Source organism: Cricetulus griseus, chromosome 6 (assembly GCF_003668045.3).
Source record: "Cricetulus griseus strain 17A/GY chromosome 6, alternate assembly CriGri-PICRH-1.0, whole genome shotgun sequence".
Lineage (NCBI taxonomy): Eukaryota > Metazoa > Chordata > Mammalia > Rodentia > Cricetidae > Cricetulus > Cricetulus griseus.
In genome coordinates, this window is record NC_048599.1 from 63,200,701 (window position 1) to 63,226,427 (window position 25,727).

General features: G+C 38.2%; 1 long non-coding RNA gene across 1 annotated transcript in view; it reads left to right on the forward strand.

The window, feature by feature from the left end:
* The window catches only part of LOC118239040, a 34,880-nt gene extending 9,728 nt beyond the window's left edge, over positions 1–25,152 (forward strand). Inside the window, exons 2-3 of the long non-coding RNA XR_004770419.1 lie at positions 21,601–21,764; positions 24,902–25,152. This is a non-coding gene — a long non-coding RNA (uncharacterized LOC118239040). The remainder of the gene's footprint in view (positions 1–21,600; positions 21,765–24,901) is intronic.
* The last annotated feature ends 575 nt before the right edge of the window (positions 25,153–25,727 follow it).

Sequence of the window (25,727 nt, forward strand, 5' to 3'; positions counted from 1 at the left end):
ATTCAAATTTAGAATTTTAAAATACCTTTTCTAGGTACCCGATTGGTCTAATTCAGCCATGTGCTTCAACTTTTAGTCCTGCTTGCAGTAAGATTGGCATGGTTTCATGAAAACATAGAAGCCAGAGAAGAAACTGTACCCAAATAGCAAGCCAGGATGCCTCCTCGTGGTCATTATTCCAAGATCACCAAATTCTCGCTAGAAGGACCCTTTTCTCAAGGCTTTGGAAGAGCATGCAACATTTAGAAGGGATGTAGTTGGTTTGGCATCACTATGCTGAAAGTATATATAAGTTGATGTAAGTTCTTAAACGTTTCTCAGTGTGAGTTGACAAATGGATCAAATAGAAATGACTTGAATCTGTGAAATCTGAGTGTATCAATTGATAATACAAACTTCTGTATGCAGAATGTCAGAAATTTATCTACTTCTCTCATGGGGCAGAACAGATCATCTATTGCCATCTTTCTGTCCCTCCTTGTGGCCACCACACACTCCTTTCTCCCTCACTCCTCTCACCCCATCTATTAAGCCCAGGCCCCAGCTCCAAATCAGACTTCTACTTCTTCAATATTAGAGATGGCAAATCAGTGTTGACCAAATGAACTGATCTTGCTATTTTTTAGACCACCCACATAAGTAAAACTCACTGGTCAATTAATGAAATATTATGTTTTTATTATAAATGCAGGAGCTGTCATAAAGAAGGAAGAAAGGTTATGGGACATGCTTCACTTGAGGAAAACAAACTAGAATCTGACAGAAAAAATAGACCTAACCATCATAGTTTTTTTTTTTTCAATTTATTCCGTGTGTGTGTGTGTGTGTGTGTGTGTGTGTGTGTGTGCGCGTGCGTGCGTGCGTGCGGGCGTGTGTGTGTGTGTGTGTGTGCGTGCGTGCGTGCGTGCGTGCGTGCGTGCGTGCGTGTGTGTGTCTGTGTGTGTGTGTGTGTGAAACGAAACAGTAACCCCTAAATCATTTTAGTCATAGTCTTTTATGGCATTGTTATCATATGTGTTACACAGTATTTAATTCTTCATCAGAGACCATGCTGCCAGAAGTGAACATTCTGCTAAGTGTTTAAGGACTTTGAATTCTGTGCCATCCAGTGATCGCAGAGTGCATGCTGTCGCAAAGGCAAGAGAAATGAGGGCTACAAAGATGGAGTGGAGACTGAAGCTCTGTCAGAGTGGGGGCAGGGCCAAGCTTGCCATGCTCCTCAGCCTGTAAATGGGTATCCTCCTGACAGTTTCAAAGTGGTTCTGGCCGTGTTTAACTTCTCTCCCTGTCGGGGGCTAATCTTATAAAGATTTCAGCCACACAAGCAACAGTGTCTGGGGTGTAATGATCACTTTGAAGTTTGTTTGCTCGCCAGCGCATTTAAACAGTTTAAATGTTCCAGGAATAGGATTAGATGCCCCAGTGAATTCATTTCATTTACCCCCGGCAGTGGTTCCCCAATATGCACTCAGAGAGATTTACATGGTATCAATTTAGAGGCATGCTGCTTCACCCTCTCAATTTTCTACTTCTCTCAAGATCTTGCTCAGAAAAATATTAGAGGTCAAGTCTCAGTGGAGAGGGTCATTATTATTATTATTATTATTATTATTATTATTATTTATTACTGTGCCCTTTGGGCATGCAAAAGATAATTTTCCTGAATTATCTTCTAAAGTGTTGTTAGCTGAATACAGAGAAAATAGAAAACAAGAGAAAAATTAAGGGCACTTTTGCACTTGCTTGAAGATTAAGCAGGAATCACTTTCAGGCTAGCCCCACCTCTCATCAACCATGTTATTTGGAAGCAGGGAGTCCTGTTGCTGATTTGCTATGAGTTGTGTAGTCAGTTAACACCAGGTCACATCTTGGGGCTTTGGCATTTAGATAGTACAGAGAATGTGAATCTCCTTCAGACAAGCCCACAAGCTGTACTTGTAAGTAGTGGTTTGTAGTGTCTCTCAACGCCCAACCATCCTTTTATGTTCAATGCTGGCATAGTAATTCACTATAATTCCAAAAGTGGATTGAACTTTGCAATCATTTGGTATGGAAGAAAAAAAATGTACTCCTGACCTACTGTGTGTCTTGAAAATGATCTCTGGGACAAGGTTGGGATTAATGTAAAGGACATTTAATAATCTACCTTTGAAATTTTTCCATGAAAAGAACACAAATATTTTTAACTCATCTTTTTTTATTTATTTTACATACCAACCACAGCTTCCCTTCTTTCCTCTCATCCTGTTCCCTCCCCCTTCTTCCTTCTACGCCCTCCCATCCACTACTCCTCTGTCTCCATGCAGATGGGGGAAAGCCTCCCACGGTAGTCAACAAAGCATGGCATATCAAGTTGAGGCAGGACCAAGCTCCCCCACCCTGCCCTTGCATCAAGGCTGAACAAGGCATCCCACCTTAAGGAATAGGTTCTAAAACACAAGTTCATGTAGCAGGGACAGGTCCTGGTTCCACTACAAGGGGCCCACAAAAGACCAAGCTACAACTGTCACCCAGATGCAAAGGGAGTGCCTAGGTTGGTTTCGTGCAGGCTCCCTACCTGTCTGTCCAGAGTCCCTGAGTTCCCACAAGTTCAGGTTAGCTGTCTCTGTGGATTTCTCCACCATGATCTTGGACACCCTCCCCCAACCACACCTTGATCTTTTAATTCCTCACCCTCTCTTCAGCTGAACTCCTGGAGCTCCGCCCAGTGCTTAGCTGTGAATCTCTGCATCTGCTTCCATCAGGTACTGGATGAAGGCTCTATGATGACAATTAGCATAGTCACCAATCTGATTACAGGGGAAGGCCAGTTCAGGCACTCTCTCCACTATTGCTAGTTTGGTATTGGCATAAAAACAGATGTGGATCAATGAAACCAAATCAAAGATCCTGGCATAAACCCATACATAGACAAACACCTACATTTTACAAGGAAGTAAAAAAATATACAATGGAAAAAAGAAAGCATCTTTAACAAATGGTTCTGGCATAACCAGATGGCAGCATGTAGAAGAGTGAAAATAGGTCCATATGTATTGCCCTGAACAAAATTTAAGTCCAAGTGGATCAAACACCTCAATATGAATCCAGTTACACTGAAGCTGATAGAAGAGAAAATGGGAAGTAGCCTTGAATATATTGGCACAGGAGATTACATTCTGAATACAATATCAATAGCAAAGACACTGATTGACAATTAATAAATGGGACGTCCTGAAACTAAAAAGCTTCTGTAAGGCAAAGGACACTGTCAATAAAACAAAACAGCAGCCTATAGAATGGGAAAATATATTCACCAACCCCACATCTGACAGAAGACTGATATCCAAAATATATAAAGAACTCAAGAAACAGACATCAAATAATCCCATTAAAAATGGAATACAGATTTAAACAGAGAATTCTCAACAAAAGAAACTTGAATAGCAGAGATACACTTAACCAAGTGTTCAACATTCTTATCTATCAGGGAAATGCAAGTCAAAACAACTCTGAGACACCATCTTACATTTGTCAGAATGGCCAAGATCAAAAATGCTAATAACAGTCTATGTTGGAGAAAATGTAGAGTAAGGGGAACACTTCTCCACTGCTTGTACAACCACTTTGGAAATCAGTTTGGTGGTTTCTCAGAAAAATGGGAATCAATCTACATCAAGACTCAGAGATACCTCTCTTGGGCATATACCCAAAAGATGCTCAACCATACTACAAAGACACTTGCTCAACTATGTTAATAGTAGCATTAATCATAATAGCCAGAAACAACCTAGATGCCCCTCAACCAAAGAATTGATGAAGAAAATGTGTTACATCTACACAATGGAGTATTACTCAGTAGAAAAAAATTAGCATACTAAAATTTGCAGGCAAATAGATGGAACTAGAAAAAAATTATTCTGCATGAGGTAACCCAGACCCAGAAAGACAAACATGGTATGTACCTACTCATAAGTAGATATTAGATATAAAGCAAAGGATAACTAGGTTACAATCCTCAGTCCCAAAGGAGCTGGGTAACAAGGAGGACCCTGAGGGATGCATGGATCTTCCTGGGAAGAGGAAATAGATGAGATCTCCTGAGTAAGTTGGGGGCAGGGAGGGGGAATAGTGGGGAGGGGATGCAGGATGGGAACATGAGGAATCAGGATGATTGAATTGGGGGAGAAACAGAGGGGGAGAGTAATGAAAGAAATATCTTGATAGAGGGGGCCATTATGGGGTTAGGGAGAAACCTGGTGCCAGGGAATCTCCCAGGAACCCACAAGCATGACCCCAGCTAAAAACACAAATATTTTTGACATAAGAATCTATTGGCTGGGCTTGTGACTCCTTATTAGTAGGGCACATGCTTAGTGTGAGTATGAGTCTGGATTCTACATGTCAGTTGAATTCAAAGTTCAAGTTCAAGAAGAATTTTGAGATTTAAAAACAGTGCTTGTCACATAGATTCATAATGGGATGTGTCCTTGTGCCACTAATGGTTAAGAATAAGACCCAACAGGCCCAATGCCCAGCAGTAGATGGCCAACACAAAATGGACTTATGGTATTTTTTGGCAGGATTTTGTCTCACAATGCCCCCTCCCTTTCTTTAACCTAATAGGCATTTTTTTTTATATTATGGTTTCCAATTATGTGTTTTGTGAGATTTCTGTGCAGAAGAGTATATGTTTTTGCATCCGTGTGTGTTTCTTGTACTTTTTCTTTGGTTCTTTTCTCCTCCATTTGCTAGTTTTGTCCTACTCCTTTTATTTTGCTTTTTAAAATTTTGTTTACTTTAATTTGCTTTCTAATGAGAGAGAGGAATAAAGGTTTTGTGTTTGGGTTTGTGAGGAGGTGGGGAGGACCTGGGAAGAGCTGGAGGAGGGGACTATGGTCAGAATATATTGTATGAAAGAAATATATTTTCAATAGGAAAGTATGATTAGCTATCAAAATTGTCAAGCAAAGCATATTACAGGTTTAATTAAAAATATTAAAAATTATTAAGGCCCAAAACAATATGTTTAAACTTACTTAAGACATGAATGAGAGTTTTTAATCATTTTTTTTTCTCTTGGTAACTTGACGGTGTATTTTTTGAGTTTGTACTTTGTAGATGTCAAACTAATGTCACAATGTTAAATGGTTAAACACATCTCACAGAATTTGTGCATGTCTTAGATATCTATTTTAATCTCTATTCTTAAAATTAAGTTAGTGTTCTTGTAGAGAACTCAGCAAAATCAGGCCATTATCATGGACCCTTTACCAATAGTTCTTCAGTGTTATTCTAACTGATATTAAGATATTAAACATTTCTTTTTTGTGTGCTCTTTGTTTATTTTCCAGTTATGTTTAGAATATAACAAATTTTTTCCTCAAGTAGGTCATAGTCATTTCCTAAGCACTTTGTTTTTTATGTCATCAGCATCATATGACTTTAATGTCTGGATTTAACAGTGTCCGTGTGGTGATTTCAGTATTCTGTTTGGTAAGATATTTAGAATTTCCCAGACCTCATTCTACATACTGGGAATAGTTGTAGTGTTTTTTATTAAAATATATTCCATTAAGTGAATTTACTTGGCTAAAGGTTCGGAATTGCTTAAGAATTCTGAGAGAATGTTTGTGTACTCAACTATTTTCAATGATGCCCTATAAAATTATTAGAGAAGTTGATGTTTTAAAAACATGCTTAGTCAGCTTTTTTTCATGTTCTTTGACTATGTCCCAACAAGTTTTCTATTTTCTTTGATGATGTTCATGTAATGCTTAAGTGTTTTTTTTTTTTTATTTCCAAAGCTAATTATATGGGGGAATAGTCCCTTCCTCTGTATTTGTTAGACATACTTCCGCAGGCTGAGAATTGCTATTCTGTTTTATTTCAAATCACATCCTTATTTTGCTGCAATGGCATCTGAATAAGCCCATTTAAATGACCCATTTTAGAGCTCTATAAATGATTACAATGAAATCACTTTTGTGCTCAGAAACTATTAATAATTGCCTCAGTATTAGAGTGGACCAATCACAAAATTGCTAAAGGTTTAGTATATTTTGTAAAGGAAACAGATGGGTGTCACTTTATTCCTCACTGGGTAGTCACACTTTTCCTCACCTATGTGTTCTCTGCACCCCTCACTAAGTCCCTATCACTATGTTCTCTCTCTTTCCCCAAGACAAAAAACCTTTCTAATCCTTGAAGCAGAGTTAGAAGTCAGTTATTCTGGCTAGATTACCTAGGGACTTGCAGTTCATTTCTTAGGGTATGGTTTGTTTACCACATACAAAAGGCTTCTCATGTGCAAAAGGCTAATATCACTCTCTCAGCTCCATCCTGAGCTTTTTTACGGGATATGTTGCTTCCCACACTTGTGCACGATGCATATTCAGGCAGGCAATGTTGGTTGCTACTCTTCATCCTTTTCACACTTTGTTCAGTTTCCTGATAATGAATTCTCATAACCTCTCACTGTAGTTATTTGATAATTTTTCATTTACTTAAAGACTATTCAGAGCAATGAATGATTTTTATGTTTTTTTAATGTTCTTTTTTGTTGATGCAGAGAAATACAGCTTGGATCTACTCTTGCTTTTTCTTAAAATATTATTTTTCTTCATAGTCAACACCATCTTGTGACTAAGTAGCATTTTGGTTTCACTTGAGAACTGAACCTGGTGTTTTGCTAGCCCCTTATGGAAAATTAATAGTAAACACCCTAGAAGATACATGCCCAGATAGTGGAAAAGGTAGAGATATTTTTGCCTTTATAGTACTTATTAATTTTGAATGTCTTTAAAACAATTATCAGAATGCAGCTATAGACATGTATACATGTTCTGCTTTAGGTTTGCTCTATGGTGCGACCTATGAGAGTGCTTCTGAGGCCTTCAACTGTACATGCTGTAGGAACAAGTGCCACTTAAGCTTGCTCGGCTCTGCTTCCTAAACAAGTATCTAATCTCCTCATTAATGATATATGAAACTAAAAATCAATGAACTCCGGTGGTTAGAGCTTTTTAGTGGAACTAATGGATACACCTTGTCTAACATTAGAAACTTCACTTGTGGTTTACAGCTGCACACAAGGAGAAAACACGAGCAGAGAAATAAGGTCCTGGCTAGAATAAAAATTGGGCTGTGAGTTCTGGAGAAGCAGGTCTCATAAATATATAACATATGGAATAAAGTATCGCCAGTTCACATTCCCTCACATTAAATAGATATGGTGAACTCTGACTATAAAGCTCAAGATTAAAGACAGTAAAATTTTGCTTGGATACATGCCCTATTGAGCCTCGTTAAAACGACTCTTAACTGTGATTTTAAGCCTCTGACAAGCTGATATCATGAGCTATTTAAAATAAGCAACATTCCACAAGACTTGTTTGAAGACATAAAAAAAAAAACCAACTTCAACAGGCAAATGGAGCCAAAATACTGATATATTTCAGATAAATCATAAACAAGAATATGCTGGACATTTGGACAAACACATAGAACCTGAAAAGAATCTCATATATAAACACACTCATACACACACACACACACACACACACACACACACACACACACACACACACGTGAAATGTCTAAGGAACATTTTAACCCCACTCACAGGTACTCATTCTGCTGCCTAATTTTGCAGATTTGTTTTATTATTATTATTTTTCTTTAAAAAGTGGAAGAAAATGTGAGCTCACAGAATGATTATAAACCCCACTGAACCAGAAGTCATGTTTCCCACAAAGGATGTACTTTGCTCTAGTTAAATCAATAAGGTGCCATGAAGGCTGTATGGAAAGCTGGTCTGGGTTTCTGTTAATGGAATCCTCTACCTGGATCTAAGTTCAAACCTGCATTTTTCCAAATTTGTCCTTAAATTCATTTCTGAATAGATGAATCACTACACATTTCATTCATGTTTTTGCAGCCCTCACCCAGAAAGGAAAAAAAAAAAGGCTAATTGAAAATTCTACCTAACAGACTCATTTTAAAATTCTAAGCACACAACCAGGTGGCAAATTTCTAGGTCCTACCCCTGGACAAAGAGCAACAGCCATTTATTAACTGCTGGGAGGAGAGGTAGCCTCTCCCAGGAATAAATCTCCTTATTGATTGTCCAATGTAGAGTGGTCAGCCTTGATGAATATATCTATATATATATATCTATCTATATATATATATCTCAAATATATATATATATATATCAAATATGGACTCTGTAGGTTATGTTTGTATATATTTATGTATGTACATCCATATATGAATGTAACAAATATAATCAAAGAGGCTATCAACTTGAGAGTATGGGGACATAGGAAAGTAATTCAAGGGAATGTAAGTGAGAGGAGCTGCAGGAAGGACGGGGGACTAATGATATGATTCTGTTTCAATTAAAAACATTAAAAAAAATCTTGAAATAAAAACAATAGAAATAAAAACTATAGAACAAATTTTACTTGTGTAAACAAAATAGTATATTCCAATACATGGCACTGAAGCCCAGAAGTCCCTTTTCTCTGGATACTAGGAAGACATCAACAACTTCAAGCACAGAAAGTCTGACTAAAAACACTTCAGAGGGTATTTCTGAGAAGTCTGAAAGAAGGAACTAATCTCTTGCAGCTCTAATGCTATACAAGATATGGAAGTGATGAGATTATACATGGTTTCAGGACAAGTATATGGTACCAGCTGCAGGAACTTAGTCTCTCTACCTAAAGCCCTAGTGCACAGTGCTCTCGAATGGTCCTTGTGTTTGCCAGTCTGAACTTTTTTTTTTGGATTAATAGACATGATGATTAATTAAACTATAGGAGTATAATATATATTAAGATGTGTTGTAGACTTTACATGTACAACAAAAGGAAATACAAGTAATTATCAGTAGAAAAAATGAAATTGCTTTTTTAATTTAAATTCTTTAATTACTACTCATATTTACATATCCAACTCCCCTGTTCCTTCGACCTCCCATCCTCCCATGTTCCCCACCAACCCCCTCCCAACCCATCCCCCAACTCCTCCCCAGGGATAGTGAGGCCCTCCACCAGGGATCTTCAAAGTCTGTCATATCTTTTGGGGAACGGCCTAGGCCCTCCTTGCTGAATCTGGGCTGCAGTAGTATCCCTCCATAGGCAATGGGCTCCCAAAGTCCATTTGTGCTCTCGGGTTAAAGACTGGCTCCACTGTTAGAAGTCCCATAGACTGTCTTGGCCTCCCAGCTGGCACCCACAATCAGAGGGCTTGGTTCGGTCCAATGCTGTTTCCGCAACTTTATGACTAGGGTCTCCATGGTCACCATGCTCTCACTAGGTCAGGTCAACTGTTTCTGTGGGTTTCTGCAGCACTGTCTTGGCTTCTTTGCTCATCCCTCCTCCTGTGAAATTGTTTTTGTAGCCCAGTTTTAAAAATAATTTTAAATGTTTCATACAATATATCTTTTATATATACAACATTTATGACTTTTCCCCTTTAGATAGTCATTTGCATATTGTTGCTGCCATAGCATACACATCCATCCTCTTAAAGGAATTTTGGGTTGTTGTTATAAAACCCCTGCTGAAACTAGCTGGCCAGGAGAACTGAAGTAGTTGGCCCAAATGATGGCTTTGTCATCACCTTGGGGAGTGCAGCTGTACCTTCCAATACAATACACTTTTTTTTTTTAATGACTTGGAGGAGTGATAAGTAAAGGGGTCAAGATAAGTCTAGAGGAACCCACAGAAACAGCTGACCTTAACAAGGGGGAGCTCATGGACCCCAGACTGACTGCTGGGAAACCAGCATAGGACTGATCCAGACCCCCTGAATGTGGGTGTCAGTGAGGAGCCTTGGAAATCTATGGGGCCCCTAGTGGTGGATCAGTATTTATCCCTAATATTCAAATGGACTTTGGGAGCCCATTCCACATAGAGGGATACTCTCTCAGCCTAGACACAAGGGGTGCTTGTGTCTGTTCCAAATGATATGACAGACTTTGAAGATCCCCCATGGAAGGCCTTTCCCTCCCTGGGGAGCAGAAAGGTGACGGGATAGGAGGTTGGTGGGGGGTGGTATGGGAGGAGGGGAGGGAGAGGGAACTGGGATTGACATGTAAAACAAGCTTGTTTCTAATTTAAATAAAAAAGGAAAAAATATTACCGTTTTAAATTCAAAAAATTACATTTCTTGACAGCTCACATGAGGGCTATGTGCTATGGTGAAACACCATTCAGAATGGTTCATTCCAAAAAGTTGCCCTGGAGATACCCAGTAGTTATTTGGACATAGATACCAACTCAGCCTAAGAGGGACTTTGTTTTTCAAATTGAGAACTAAGGAAAGAAACATCCTTGAGTTCTAGCTCACAGCTGTATCTCAGGGTTGAGCAGGGGCCTGAATTTTTGTTAGGCAACAATGGATCAAACATTGATAACAAAGGTGCCAAATACATCTGATACCGATTTCATTCTTTAAGTTCTAAGGAAGGCAGGAAGCAGAGTCCTCTTGCTAAGAATGTGGCCTCCGTACTGAAAGCCACCCCACCATTCCTCATCTTAACAACCCTGTCTTCAGGATAACCATTAGATGAGTAAAAACCAACTTTCACTCCTAGTTTAATGGTTATTTTGTATGTTTGTGCGAGTTTCCTGCTGGTTGTTTAAAAATCATCATGTTCATGAGCAATTGCTCTTGTTTTATGAACTTCAACCTAGTCTGCTCTCTGATTGTCATTTGGACAATTTGCCCTAATGCCGCTCGGAGCTAAATATATACAAATTTTGTTATGAGGGCATGTTTTTTTGCATTAAAAGAAGACATAGTGAGTACAGTGAATGATAAGTATGTGGTAGAAAGAGAAAATGACTCTCCCAGAGTTTTAAGTGAGGAATCTTTGAAAGGAGTGGTGACAGCCATTGCTCATCATGAAGTATTGAAAGGAAAAAAATAAAGTAGCCTTTAAAGGTACTCTGGGACTATTAACAGTAACTTTATTGTAAAAGTGCATCTACTCCCTTCTCTGTTCTAATTCAGGCTCAGCTGAGCTCCTTGATGTCTCTTGAATGTTCAGCACATGTTTGCACCTGCTACACTTTCTGCTCTGATGTCTCTACGGAAGTCTCAGCTCCCATAGCCTCCAACGATTCCTGACCACCCCATAAAGAACAGCAAGAACCTTTTATACCGTGTGCCTCCCACCTCCTCTTTGCTTTATTTCTGTGCACAGCAGTTTCCTGCCAAATGTGTGTCTATTTTACTGTCGTGTCTGTCACCTCCCACTATAATGAAATAGTGTAAAATAGTGTGATCTTTTTGGGTTGTTAAACCTCTGTTTGATGCATAGTTTAATACATTTTGTTGAGCAAATAAAGATATGGACAGATGTAAATACAAGATTCTTACATAAAATCTTACTTTTTAAATGATGAGATCAATTTTGGGCCTTGAATTGGCATTTTCCTTAATAAAATAAATGTAATAAAAGAGGTCAGAGCCTTCATGCTACTGATTAATACAGAGTGTAAATAAACTTGAGAGTTGAATGTTCAGCCTGAACATAATTATTATTTCTTTAAAAGGAAACCATATACATCATAGAAATGCTACAACATATTGAAAGACACTAAAATGTAAATTATATTTTAATTCATCATCAGTGGTGACATTTTAATTTAATATATGTTTTATATAAGTGCTTTAGATAAGATTGAAAAATATTGTTATATTACATTATTATTTGAATACTTTGAAATTGCTTATTTTTACTTACCTAGTAATAAATAAAATCTCCTATATCATTGAAACTGCTTCATAAGCATTTTAGTAGCTTCATAACCTTTCACTTTATAGGGGAAAATTATTTACATAGGCATCCCCTCTTGTTTAAAATTTAATTTGATGGTTTCTTATAGTTCCACACAATGCTGTGAAAAGCATCAATAGACCAAACTAGTATCTACCTATGTTTATTTCCAGAGAATGGATTTCTAAAAGTGGGAATTTGACAAGTGTGCTTTCCACTGTCAACCTCCCTTCAAATTATTTTCCACAGGTTAGAGTAACCTAGTCTTCCAACATCAGTGGTTTGGAGTATACATTTCTTCATGTTCTGCAATGATGGAGGCTGATGCTATTTGGACAGAATTCAAACTTATTTTATGATAAAATTGTCTTTGAAATTCACTTTAATTTGTGTTTTCAGTAAAAGACAAATTATCACAAATGCTTAGAAGGTGTCTGTTCATTTGTGCCCATGCCTGGAGGAAATACGAATAGCTGATTCACAGAAGTCGAGGAAGGAAAAAAAAACACATGTTCATTTTTAACTAGGGATGACTGTGTATTATTTAACCTTCTTGTGCTATTATCCAATACCTGGTAGAGCAACCTAAGAGAGGGATAATTGTCTTGGTTCACAATTTTAGAATGTTCCATTCATGGTCACTTGGGTCTTTCTCACTGGGCCTGTGGTGAAGCTTTAGTAGTGAGAGTGTGTGGCAAGGCTGTTCATTTTGTAGCAGATGGAAGAAAACAGTAAGTGAGGACAGGGTGAGGATCAGGAACAACGTTAAAAAGCATGCCTCCTTCCCCCATAACTTACCTCCTCCAACTAGGGTCCACCTCTTAACATTTCCAGAAACTCCCCCAAAATAGCCCCACCAGCTGGGAACCAAGTGTCCAACACATGAGCCTGTGGGGAGGCATTTCACACTTAAACCATAACAGATGGCAAGAGTCCGGATCACTGGAAAGGCTGATAACAGTACACAGAGTCTATAGGCTTCAAAGGTACGTATGTATATGTACTTAAAACTAAAATACATTGTTGAAATTACCTATATTGCTCTTATCGGAACTCATCATAAAGTTAAGCTTACTTTTTAAAGCTTTGTGCATATGTGGGTGTCAGTGAGGAGGCGTCGGCAATCTATGAGGCCTCGGGTAGTAGATTAGTATTTAGCCCTGGCACAGGAATGGACTTTGGGAGCCCATTCCAAATGGAGGAATGCTCTCTCAGTCTGGACTCGTGGGGGAGGGTCTAGGTGCTGCCTGAGATGATATGACAGACTTTGGAGATCGCCCATGGAGAGCCTCACCCTCCCTGGTTAGCACAGGGAAGATGGGGTGGGGTCTTAGGGCCTTTGGTGGGAGGGAGGAGGAGGAGGGGAGGAAGAGGGAGCTGGGATTGGCATGTGAAGCAAGCTTGTTACTAATTTAAATAAAAAAATAAATGAAAAAAAAAAACAAGCTCTGTGCATAGCTTTTGGTAAAAGTGGAAAGGAAAGCCAACGAATTATTTTGGAGACTCAGCAGTACAGCATTTGTGTTCATAAACACAGTGATAAGTTCTCGGTATGGGAAGAGGGAGTCACTCAAGTTAAGTCTTAGGGAATGTGTCAAATGCCAAAAGGCTTGTTTTTCTACTTAATTCAAAGAAAGGAGAGAGGAGTTATCATTGACTCAAGGTCATCAATTTTTTTTTTTTATTTTTGTCTATGACCTTTCCAGCCATAGGCTTTGACTAGGTTTACAGTACCAGGTATAAATCCTGTGGAGTGGGCCTCAAATTCAATCAATGAGTAGTTGGTTACCCTCATAATGGTCAGGTCACTATTACACTAGTGAACACATATTTCCCAGGAGGTTGATTTTGTAGCTTATAAAGCTCACAAGTGGATAAGACTGATGACTTTCCTCTCCTACCAGGCTTCATAGTATCTTTCAGAACTAAAGTTTATTTCTTAAAATTACATGTGCCAGTGTATCCTTGCTTGTAAGTACACCATGTACATGTAGTGCCCTCAGAAGCCAGGAAAGAGCACTGCCCTGGATCCTGGAACTAGAGTTATCTGTGAGTGTAAATGGCCTGAGATAGCTGTTTGGAAGCAACTCCAGGTCCTTTATAACAGAAGACTAGCCTCTAAACTGCTGAGCATCTTTCCAGGCCCTAATTTATTTTTATTTTAGAGAAACTGAAGCTCTGCCTAACAACTGGATTCTATTAGCATAAACTTCACATCTCATTTAAAAAGAATATTAAAGATTAAGAAATACCAGAATATCAAAGTTGCTAGAGGAGATAATGTTCATGACCCGTTTTATTATTTTTCAATATATCAAAAGCAGTAGAAGATGATAACTTAAATCCCATTTCCTGTTTTCCATGGTGAAACAGGGCAGAGCACACAGTGACAGTACAAATAGATTGGCATAAGTAAGTTCAAGCCTAGGTGGGGCTGAGAGAACTGTCAGGTGAAAATATTTTAAACTTGCACCACATGCGTGCTCATTCTTTCTCTGCAGTTTATTTAGCTGCTGTCTGTTTTTGTTGGTAATCTTAAGCATAAATTCCTTACAATGATGAGATGACCATCATATTTAATGACAAGAGTATGGGATTTCTGTTAAAAGAATGGAAAACATCCAAAATCAAATTGGTGAGTTGCAAGGCTGGCAGATGACATCCTAGGGTCCAGTATAGCTGTTGTCTTTATCGAGTGCTCAACTCTAGAGCCAAGGACAATTATCTACATTATATTTAGAAACCATAATATACTTTTTGTGCTTTGTTCAGCGAAAGTCAAATTCTGAGACCAAGGGTCATAGTAATTCTGAAAACAGAACTGGAAGACTCTTGAAATGTACATGCTGGGCATGCATCAGCTTGCTGCATCTATTTGTTTTAAGAATAAGAGACATGAAAACCAAGCCTCAGCAATTTCTCTAATTTGATTGACATCAATTCCTCTCTAAATCCCCACCTTCATTTTGTTCAATGTTTAGATATTTTGCCCTCAATAATATTCAAAAAGCTATTGACTTCTTTATCATTACTTAGTACTTAAAGTGAGGTGTCTTTACACATCAAATATAAAACACAATGCACCAAACACTATATCTTCTTTTCATCTCTTTTATTTTAATGCAGTAGATACTGAAAATGGTTTTCTGTATTAAAGACATGGATTACAGACTTCAGTATGTAACTTCATCTACAAAGTTCACTTTGCAACTTCAATCCTTAGACTCTGTCCAACAGAATTGTATTTCTATGTGTTTCAGAAAACATTCATAGCAATTTAATCATCAGAACACAAACCAGAAACATTCATAATATGTATGTCATATCATATCATTCCATAATATATATGTCAAAAATATCCAACTATATTTGTATACCAAACCCCTATGAATGATATAGATACAATGTTAAGAGAAAAATACCAATGCACATGAAAGTATACTATATAATTCCATTTATATGATGCAAAAATAGAAAACACATAAAACAAACTCTGTGCTTAAGGGACATATGCTTAGGTATAAAAGTACAGGAAAAGCAATTATCATAAATTTCAGGGCAATGGACATCACAGCGGAAGGGGAAAGGGACAGCCTTTGGGAAAGGGAGTGAGAGGCAAAGGCAGTGTACTTAATTCTTGTTGCAGCACACGTGAGAAATGAATTAACTGTATATCTGTGCTTTGCTCAGCTCTTTAAATATATTTATTGCAAAATATTAAAAATTAGAAAAAAAGTAAATTTCATAGTATCCAATAAAATGACAGGATGTTTTAAATATTGGAATCCAAGTCAACAGCATTTTTCCAAGTTCTCCTCTTGACTTTAGATGTTGCTTTGATTGACTCCTTAGCACCTGCAATTTGGTGGTTCCAGTCAAAATCACAGTATGCCTATGGTGGGAAGTCAGGAAAGGGGAGCTTAGAAGTGTAAGAAAACTACCAGTGGTATACAACTTGCCTCCGTTTTCAATCTTAAAAGATCTTGTAGGAGCTCTACTTGACAGTCTTCCAGAATAATACTAGGTATCTTGTATGAGGCGATATTGAGACACTGAGTTTTGAAAGATGCCTTGGTGTTGATTGCTGCTCAGTACTGTTATACGTTTATGTCCTTGCTCTTTTGAATACAGGTATCAGATGTTTCCTTGGATTTATCTATTAATTGTGACAGATACACATTTAAATTTTAACTTATCTATTTGTCTCTACATTCTGATAAAAGTTGTGTAACACTTGTTTTACTGGATTTAAGCTCTAGTTCTGTAAATGGTTGTCTGAGTAAATGTACTTTTTTGGTTCTTTTTTGTCTCCACTATGGAAAATGCTACATATAGAATATTTGAGGTGTTTGCCACAAACTCAGTTGCTGGCAGAGTGGTAATTTCCCATCTCTCCACTGGATTACAAGTGAAGGACCAGGAAACAAAACTCTAATTCAGTTTACTCCAGAAAAGGGGCAGCGAAGGCCTGACAACCAAAGGAAAAAGCATGCTCATCACACATCCCTGGTCATCACATATCCCTCCATGCTCATCGCATATCGACCCTTCTTGTTTGTTTGTTTTTGCTCTGCAGATGTTAAAGGAACAAAGGTCAGGTTTCTGTAAGCCAGAACACCAGGCTTCCAAACAATTTGCATGCAAGTATATTCATGATCTAACAGCTGCATCTCCTTGTCTACCAGCTCTTTGTTTAAATAGCTCTGAGGCTGAGGTGTCAGCATCAATACCACTTGTCCTGAAGCCTGAGCCGGGATGCTTTGACAAAGCAACATCCAACAAATCAATAATGTGTCTGAGACCACAGCTCCTGACTCTGAGCCAGCTAGGCCATCCCCAAGTGAAGTAGCCCCAAGTCCTTATCTCCACAGAGGTTAACACAAATGGACAGGAAACTCCACATTTGGTCTCACGCTGTCCAAATGAGACAACATAGTTCCTTCTGATTTATTCTTCTTTTCCTTCAACTGCTAGCCTGGCTGGATTGTGTTGGAGAGATATGAATGACAATGCCAAGGTCAAAAAGGCACTCCAGTTCCAGTACATCAGACAATAAGGATACAAACAAAGCTCCTTTTACAGACTTCCACTGACGCATGAAGAAACCCATTATTGGGCCATTTGTATGTTTTCTCTGAAATGGCAACCACTGGCAGTGATGTCATAGTAATGATATGTTACAGTGCCCTGCAAAGAACTCCTGTAGGAAAAGGCAATGGAAGCCCAGGCTCTCTCCTGTTATGGAAAAAGGTCAAACTCCTGTCGCTCTTGCTGACATGGCACAAGTACTAATCCGTGCACTTTATAGTCATCTGGAAATGGAGTGGGCACATCAGACAGCTTGCTCTGTGATCCCGACTGACTCACTGTAAATCAGCCCCATCCTACACATTGCACAACTGAAAATCCCAGTTTAGACTTCTTTGCCTATACGTACAGTAATGATAGCTCTGAGAACTGTCATTGCTTCTGAAATTACAGTCAAATGGCTGTGATTTGGCCTACTGGAATAAAAAAGTCTCTTTGTTGGCCTAGATTATTCTGCACCACTGGGGTGTTGATGCAGGTCTCCTTTGCAAGACAGAAACAAGGTGAGAGAAAACAAGCCTGGGTGGGAACATCTCCAGAGCTACTTCTGTACTGACTTATAAGGACAGACCCTTACTAAAGTAAAAATAATCTTGAGTACATCTTAAATTATGCCTGTTTGTGTCTGATTCTTTTTCTTTGATTTTTAATTCACAGATAGTTAGGAAAACTAATCACCTAGCATACAGAGTATTTGTTGTCCTGCAATGGTTTTATCACTAGGGTTGAACTAGTATTTTAGACAGATGAACAACAGCCTCTATTCAGAAGGCTTCCTCATGTGTTTTGACGTGCAAATAGTACCCATATTTATTGGGATTTGCCTGTTTTCTAAAATCTTTCTCTTCTTTGTAAGTCAAACAGCCAGCATTTTTCATCCCTTCCATTTTGCTCTTGAGTTTTTATAACACACAAACCCCCTTTAAAGAAATAGTAAGTAGGGGCTTCTGAGATGACTCAGTGATTAATAGCATTTGTAGTTCTTGCAGAGGACCCACATGGTCACTCACAACCATCTGTAACTCCAGTTACAGGGGATCAGATGCCCTTTTCAAGTACATGCTGGTATACACATATAGGCAAAACATCCATACACTAACAATAATAAATACAAAAGTGAAATAATAATCATCTTTGGAGAGTAGCATAGTTCAATATTGTTATCAATTAATTTACTTTCTGTGACACTCTATTCCTTCTGACATGTTCTTTATATTTTTCACTAGTTTAGGTAGATGTTATTAGCAAAGCAATGCAGAAGGATCTCTCTGACCCATATGGTTCTGCCGTCTGTGTCTAAAGCATTATTGTGTGTAGTGGAAGAGGAGGGGTTGGCTTGCACTTGGTCTGTAGTCGGAGACCTGGAAGGGCAGAGACTTCATCTTTAGGAGCAGGAAGGCCTCAGTGGTTACTTACCATAATTGTGTAAATGCTTCCCTAATAAATACCTGTTAATGATACCCAATGTGGGGCAGCCCCTCCTCTTCCTTATAAGAGGTCACATCTGTACACTTGAAGCCACACCCCCAGTATGTGGTCACTACTACAAGTCCACTGGTGAAACAAGATGACACTACAATGGTGTGCCTGTGGATGTTATGTTACCAGAACTTTTCCAAGTCACACATCCCAGCACTTCATCTTAATGTAGAGGTGGAATGTGACTTCTCTAAGATTGTCACAAACAGATCCTATGACATTTTTATTTTAGAGTGTCATTTAAGATTCCTACATAGAACGCCTCAGCATTTACACAGAAAGTAGTGTGTAACAAAGGAAGACTATGTAGAGAAATACACAGGACCAATTCTGTGGTAACAACGATGAGTGGATATATGGCTAAAATCCTGTTGGCAGGGTCAGGAGAGATGGCTCAGAGGTTAAGAGCACTTGTTTTTCCAGAGGATCCAGGTTCATTCCCAGCATCTACGAGTAGTCTGTAACTCCAGTTCTAAGGGATACACTGCCCTCTTCAGGCCTTTGCAGGCCTGCACATGATAGACACATATTGCAAAGAAAACATCCACATATATAAAATTAAAATAAATAAATCTAAAAACAAATAAAAGTCTTATTGGCAGGTGGTAGTTGCTGGGGCCGAGGAATATTCATCTTTATTTAAGAGCGTGGCAACTGGAAGACTGTCCATACGCTAGTGGATGACCCCACACCCATGCGTATATGGGCAATACTAATTGGTCTTAGTGGGCTACAAACATTACTTAAAAATTCCAGAAGGAAGACATAGGGAGATATGTGTGGGAGTCCTGGGACAGTGGGAGGAAGACTTTGTGGCGAGAGGATGTGATCAAGATAAATTGTGAATATGCATGACATTTTCAAAGAATAATTTAAAAATATTTTTAAAATTCTAGTTAAAAAAAATCCTTTAATTCCCGAATGAAGCATAGAAAACAACTTCCTTAGTTCCTGGCCTCCATTATTGGCCCTCATCGTCTGACTAATATAGATATTTTTGATGCTTAATATACCCTTAAAATATAGCAACAAAATCAGAAAATCAGTGACACTAGTACATGATAAAAATTAGAAAGAGTTGATTAGATTGATGGATAGAGACAGGGGAAGACAGGCAGTTTTTAATCCTCCATTTATCTTTCTCTTGTCTTTTTTTTATGTATACTTAGTCTTATGTTACCTTGACATTTTCTAGCATTTGTCCGTATTTGTGACACATAAACACACACATATGCACACACATACGTACGTCCACATGCACACACACAATTCTTCATAAAACTGCAAGCTATTTGGGGGAACTTTTACTCTGCAACATTCAGACTGAGGAATCTACGAGCATGCTGCTTTTTGCCCTCTGACTTTGGGGACAGTGTAATAAAATAGCAAGAGGAAATGGAGAAGAGATCATGTGACCAAATGACTTATGGACAAGCATGTTTCTCTGGTGTTCCCATTCATTTATCTCTACTGTATAATGCATTTTTCTTGTTTTACTGGGTAATTAAACCTTCAACACTCCCAAGTTTTCGAAGAATCTGAATCCCATTACAGAGAGATGCCTGAGTTTGATTCCCTGGTATTATTATCAGGAGTTGGCCTCTTTCAAAGGGAATGCTTTTGATAATGCTGGGAGAGGTCTCTAAGGAGAGTCCCCACTCTGAGCAAGTTAAGCGCTGTCATATGTCTTGGCAGGGTTTGCTGAATTTTTGGGTTAACTTCTACAGCTGTTTTTCCCCTCCCACCCAAATTTCGTTTTAAACTTATTGCCTTGTCTGCTTCTTAACAGAACAGGATCGTTTTTCAGAGGTAGGGCTAATCTTGTCTTTCAAGTCACATTTTATGTAGAGGAAAAAAGAAAAAAAATCCACATCAAAGCTCTCAGAGGAGAGACGGCAGATTTTCTGCATGTGTCTGCCCTAGTCCGGCAGTAGTCTCATACAAATGCTGGACATGAATTACTTAAAGCTTACACTAGCTGTGCTGACCCTTTGGGCTTAAAGCCAGCTCTGTGTCATGTGTCTTTCATCTGAAATGCACAACAAGGATCCTTGTTTACATCTATCTATCTATCTATCTATCTATCTATCTATCTATCTATCTATCATCTATCTGCTCTCTATCTCTCTCATATATCTACCATCTATCATCTCTATTACCTATCTTTCTATTTAATCATTTATCTATCTATCATCTATCACATATTTATCTCTTTATCATCTATCTGTCTTCTATCTACTTACCTATCTATTATGTATCTATCCATCTTTCTATCTAATTATCTATGTATCAACCTATCATATCTTATCTGTCATATTTATCTATGATCTATCTAATCATTTATCAATATATCATCTATCTCTATCTATCTAACATCTATCTATCATATATCAACCATCTATTTATGCTTTTGGAAAAGAAAGCTACAAAGTTATATTTCTATTTTGGCCTCTTTTGTATATGCATCCATGACCACAGACCTTTGTTCAGTTTTTGTTTTTTGGTTACAAATAAGCAAGCTAAAGTTCTATTCGTGTTTAAGAAAATCAATTCAAATAGTCAACTGTGTGCTGATCTGCATGTGTGTACTTTATCTGGAAATTGGGAAATGAGACAAATGTGGCTGGAAGTGAGAGACAAGAACTTTCTAGTACTTCACACAGATGCTCTTAGATAGAAGACACATATGTTAGTACCAAGAACAATTTGCCCTAGCAAAACCTCACTCCCCCAAAGAAAGAAAGTCTCTTTAAAAACATTGAAAGCCCAGTAAACAGACATGTTTTTTTTCCAGCAATCATTTTGAGTTGGAAACAAATTCTAGAGACAACTAAACCCGAAGTCCTACTTCTAGACAGTAAATAGGGGCAGAAATAAAGGAGATTCTAACAGAAAAAGTTTTCTCAAAAAAGACATGAATCTCTTTGCTTCTAAAAAGCTGGCATGATGAAACAAATAAAGACAGGGTCTCCATAACCTTCACTCTAGCCTGACATCTGCTCCGATGTGGGACCTCAGGCCAGAATTTGGGGAATGCTGTGTGCATAGCAGTATGAGCCATCACTGGAATGGTGGCGTATTTTGATTTCACATGGGCTAGGATGGAAGCTTAGCTAGGACATTTGCTGAAATCTTTATCATGAATGCTTAAATATTCCATGCTTTTCCTCCTCATTTGGAGCTGAGATAAGAAGTGGTAGTGTCATTGTTAGAATTGTACATAATCTTCACCTAACACAAATTATATGCTCAATAAACAGGAGACATAAGAAGGTGCTAGATGGACTCATTGGCTCCATGTGTGCTTTGAGAGGGAAACTGACAGTCGTTGGAGAGGGCTGAAGAGAGCATCATTACAGGGAGGATGGGATCCTGAGATGCCATGGGAGACACAGCAATCTACAGCAGGAAGTGTAAACTTGTGGTAGGTAAAGAGATGCTTTCAGTGCAATTAGCAAATTCATTGTAATGACTGCTTTTAATTGAAAGTGGGCTCAGGGAGACTTCCTTCCTTGGCTAAAGTGGGGAATGTCTTCAGCTTTTCCAGGTACAGGTGCTACTATGAGAAAAAAATTAGTGGAGTAACTTGATTATTTTTCTGACATTACAATTATCTTTTGTATTTGTTGCCAAGTATTTGTTTGAGGAATGTTTGTTCATTTTACCCACCTCTTCTTGAAGTAGATCATAAGGTACCTCTTAAAAACAAACCAGGGAGCTAGAGAGATGGCTCAGAAGTTAAGCACACTGGCTGCTCTTTCAGAAGTCCCAGGTTCTATTCCCAGCATGCACATGATAGCTCACAACTATCTATAACTCTAATTCTAGGGGATTCTATGTTCTCTTCTGGTCTTGGTGGGCACTAGGCACAGACATATGAACAAACACAACACACATATACATACAATAAAAATAAATAAATCTTTTAAAGCGACCAAGCAAGTGAGGAGGCAAGCAAGCAAATGAAGTCCCTTTTCCAGTCCTCGACAAGTTTTATTCATGAGACAGATGCTACACTCAGCTCTTAGGAATTCACTGAAATGTTTCTATCAATAAACAAGTTAAATTATATCTTCTTCAGGAATGGTTTTTGGAATGAGCACTTGAAACACTATCTGAGTCTTGTCAGAGCCCCAAGACCTTTGCTTAGAATGCTGGGCATGGATTTACTTTTTACCTTTGAACTTGAAGAAAGAACATGGAGCTTTATGGGATGGCCAGAACCATCTTATGATGGCCAGGATAGAATAGAAAACATCTGAATAGACCAGCCAGTAGTGCAAGAGTAGAGGGAAGGAAGGAAAAGTGAGACAAATGTATTTCTTCCAGTGTGCCTAAGCTGACTTACACTCAGATGCTACACTCTGGATCACCATATTGTCTTTATGCTTAGATACAACACTTCTACACATGGAAGAGAGAAAGAAAATTCACATGATAAAGCCTTACCTGGAATTTCAGTAAACTGAACTTTCAGTATATTTTCTTTCGACAAGTTAGCATTCATCGTGATTCCTGAAACTTTAAAGTCACTAGTGGATATTTGTTAAAAACAGAAAATGAAGAAATAAACTGAGAAGAAGATACATCATTTATCCTTGTATCTACAAACCATGCCATGTTTTAGAATATACATCTTTGTGTATATTATAATGAATACACTGAAGTATTTTTTAAAGACATTGCTTGAAATGTTCCCTTTTGCTAAAATCATAGGCATGCTTTTTATATAGCATGGATATTTTATTTTTTCTTATTTTAAGAACTTCAGAATAGAATACATAGGTATGCCATTGCTTATTTAAGCAATTGAGTTATCTAAATTTTAGGGATTTTTTTCCTGGACTTAGTTGTTATGTGAACATACTTGTTGAAAAGGATTGACAAATAATTTTTAAATTATTTATAATGTATGAGTGTTTTGCCTGTATGTACAATAAGTGTATTTCTGGTACCCCCTGAGGTTGGAAACCATGAAACTGGAGTTACAGATAATTTGAACCACCACATTGGTGCTGGGAGCTGAACCTGAGTTTTCTGGAAGCACAACTGCTCTTCACCACTGATCTGCATCTCTAGCCTGAATCTTTTTTTTTTCTTTTTTTTTGTTTTTTTTTTTATTTAGCCCAAATCTTAAATATTTTTGAATGAAAAGCAGAGTAATAGAATCACATGTTTTAAAGTATGTATATGTAAGGAACTATATAATTTCATTTCTTCATTCAAATGGATACTGAATCTTTTAATAGTGACTGAGAATTCACATACTCACTAAGACATCATTATGCCTATCAGTTTCATTGATGTGATAGATATAAAATGCTCACAGTCAGGCCTATCAGCAATGGACAGATGTGGATACACGGTGTAGACTTTTGTAATTAGTAAGGGACTGTTATTTTTTCCCCCTTAAGCTGCATTGGAGCTGTAAGCTTGGCCAAGTTGAACATTTGTTTGAGTTGAACAGTGCTATATATTTTGCTTGTTTATTGTTTACCTATATTAATGATTTCTAAAATGCTCAAGAAAATTAGAAGCTAACACAAGCAGCTAGTAGTCTATCACTGAACGGTTTGCCTTGCTAAAGTGTAAGGTATGTGGTAACCATAGGGGTTGGGTGGATCTCTATAGCAGGTGACACTCTGTTTCTGCTGGCACTATTTTTGTACCGTTGTTATAATTAAGTAAGTAAAGATACTATTAACAAATATTTTCAAAATCCAGACCTAGTTACCAGAAGTGTTTTTCCTTTTAAGGCCAGACTGAACACGTTTTTAAAGATTCTCAGGTCAAAGTGAAAAGAAACAGGGGGAGAAAGATGGAGAATACAAGGAAAGATAAGATCAGAGTAGTAGTATTGAAGTATCTGATCTGGCTGGACCATGATATCCCTCTGTTTGGTCAGAGAAAGTGTGTGTGTGAGTCTTGGTTTTCTGGCCAGCAAATCTGACTGTAAGGAAGCTGAGTGGTGGAGTTACTGTGATGTAACACCTCAAAATACTCATCAGGACTATCTGAAATCCATCTTAGCAGCTCAGTGCTTCTTCCAGGCCAGGGCTAAGGCACACACAGCAGCACTGTTACTGATCAGAGAAACGTCAGATCCCAAGAGACATAATTGCTAACACTGTGAGAGATTGGAGAGACATTTTTTTTTTTTAAATCCAATTTCACAAATGGCTATACCTTTCTCACCTTGACAGGGAAGTAGATCTTCTGGAAATGCTTTAGCTAGCTTCTTTGTCTGCCTGTGGATGAGCCCTTGAAGACAGAAACCTTCTTGATCCCTACAGCTATTTCCGTTAACCCCTTGCAGACCGCATCATGTGTGCACTCAGCTGCTGAACTGTTTTAATGAGGTGCCACTGATTTTAATGGGCCAAAAAAGATGGATGACTCACACCAGATGTCCATAAGGGCCATTCGGGGATTGCTCTGCCGGACGCGTAGTACATCATGTTGCTCATTGAATTCTTAAGGGGTTAACTTGACCTTTCTCTTTTAACACAGCACTAAAAGTAATGCAATTTCCATTTTTCGGTGTCTCTTTTATTTATATAGAGGAGCTTCATGACAAACCCACCAGACCTCCGAGAGCAAGTTTCCCATTTATGTCTCTGCCATCCATAGACCCTTGCGGGTGATTTTGAAAGTGGAGCAGATGGAGGTGGATGCTTCAGGAGTGGGTACCACCCAAGCTTTTATGACTAACACTTTCACATCAAACTTTCCCAGAATTGGAGCATATTTTCTGAGGACTGTTGGTCAGTGCTGCATACCTTGTTCCTCAGAGTTTATTTCAGTTCTGTTAATCAATACTCTTGTCCCTTGAAGTATGAAAATAAAATAAAAGGCAAAGAGCAGGAATTATAATTCTTCTCTTAAATCTGATGTCATTGACATCATATTGTATTACTACTTGGTCCGTTCTTGATTCTGGTAAAAATGACTCTCTATTTGTTAAAAGGTATCAAATTGAAAGTCATTATAAGATGGACATTCACTGACATCTGGTTCTCTGTCTCCTTGTACCTCTCCCTGACCCTCTCTTTTTCTTCACTTTACCCCCTCTCTCTTGCTAAGGATTAGACCTGTTTGAGAACAGATGTATCATATTCTGATGGTTAATACTTTCCTTCTTGATGTTGGTCCGAAGTAGGTGGTTACATTCTATCTAGTCTGGGGTCATGCATTTATCTAACTCTTTATGAAAGAAAAGAATTGAAATGGATGGTTAGTTATTATGGTCTTTGCAGTCTTTTAACACAGCACTAAAAGTAATGCAATTTCCGTTTTTTGGTGTCTCTTATATTTATATAGAGGAGGTTCATGACAAACCCACCAGACCTCTGAGAGCAAGTTTCCCATTTATGTCTTTACCATCCAT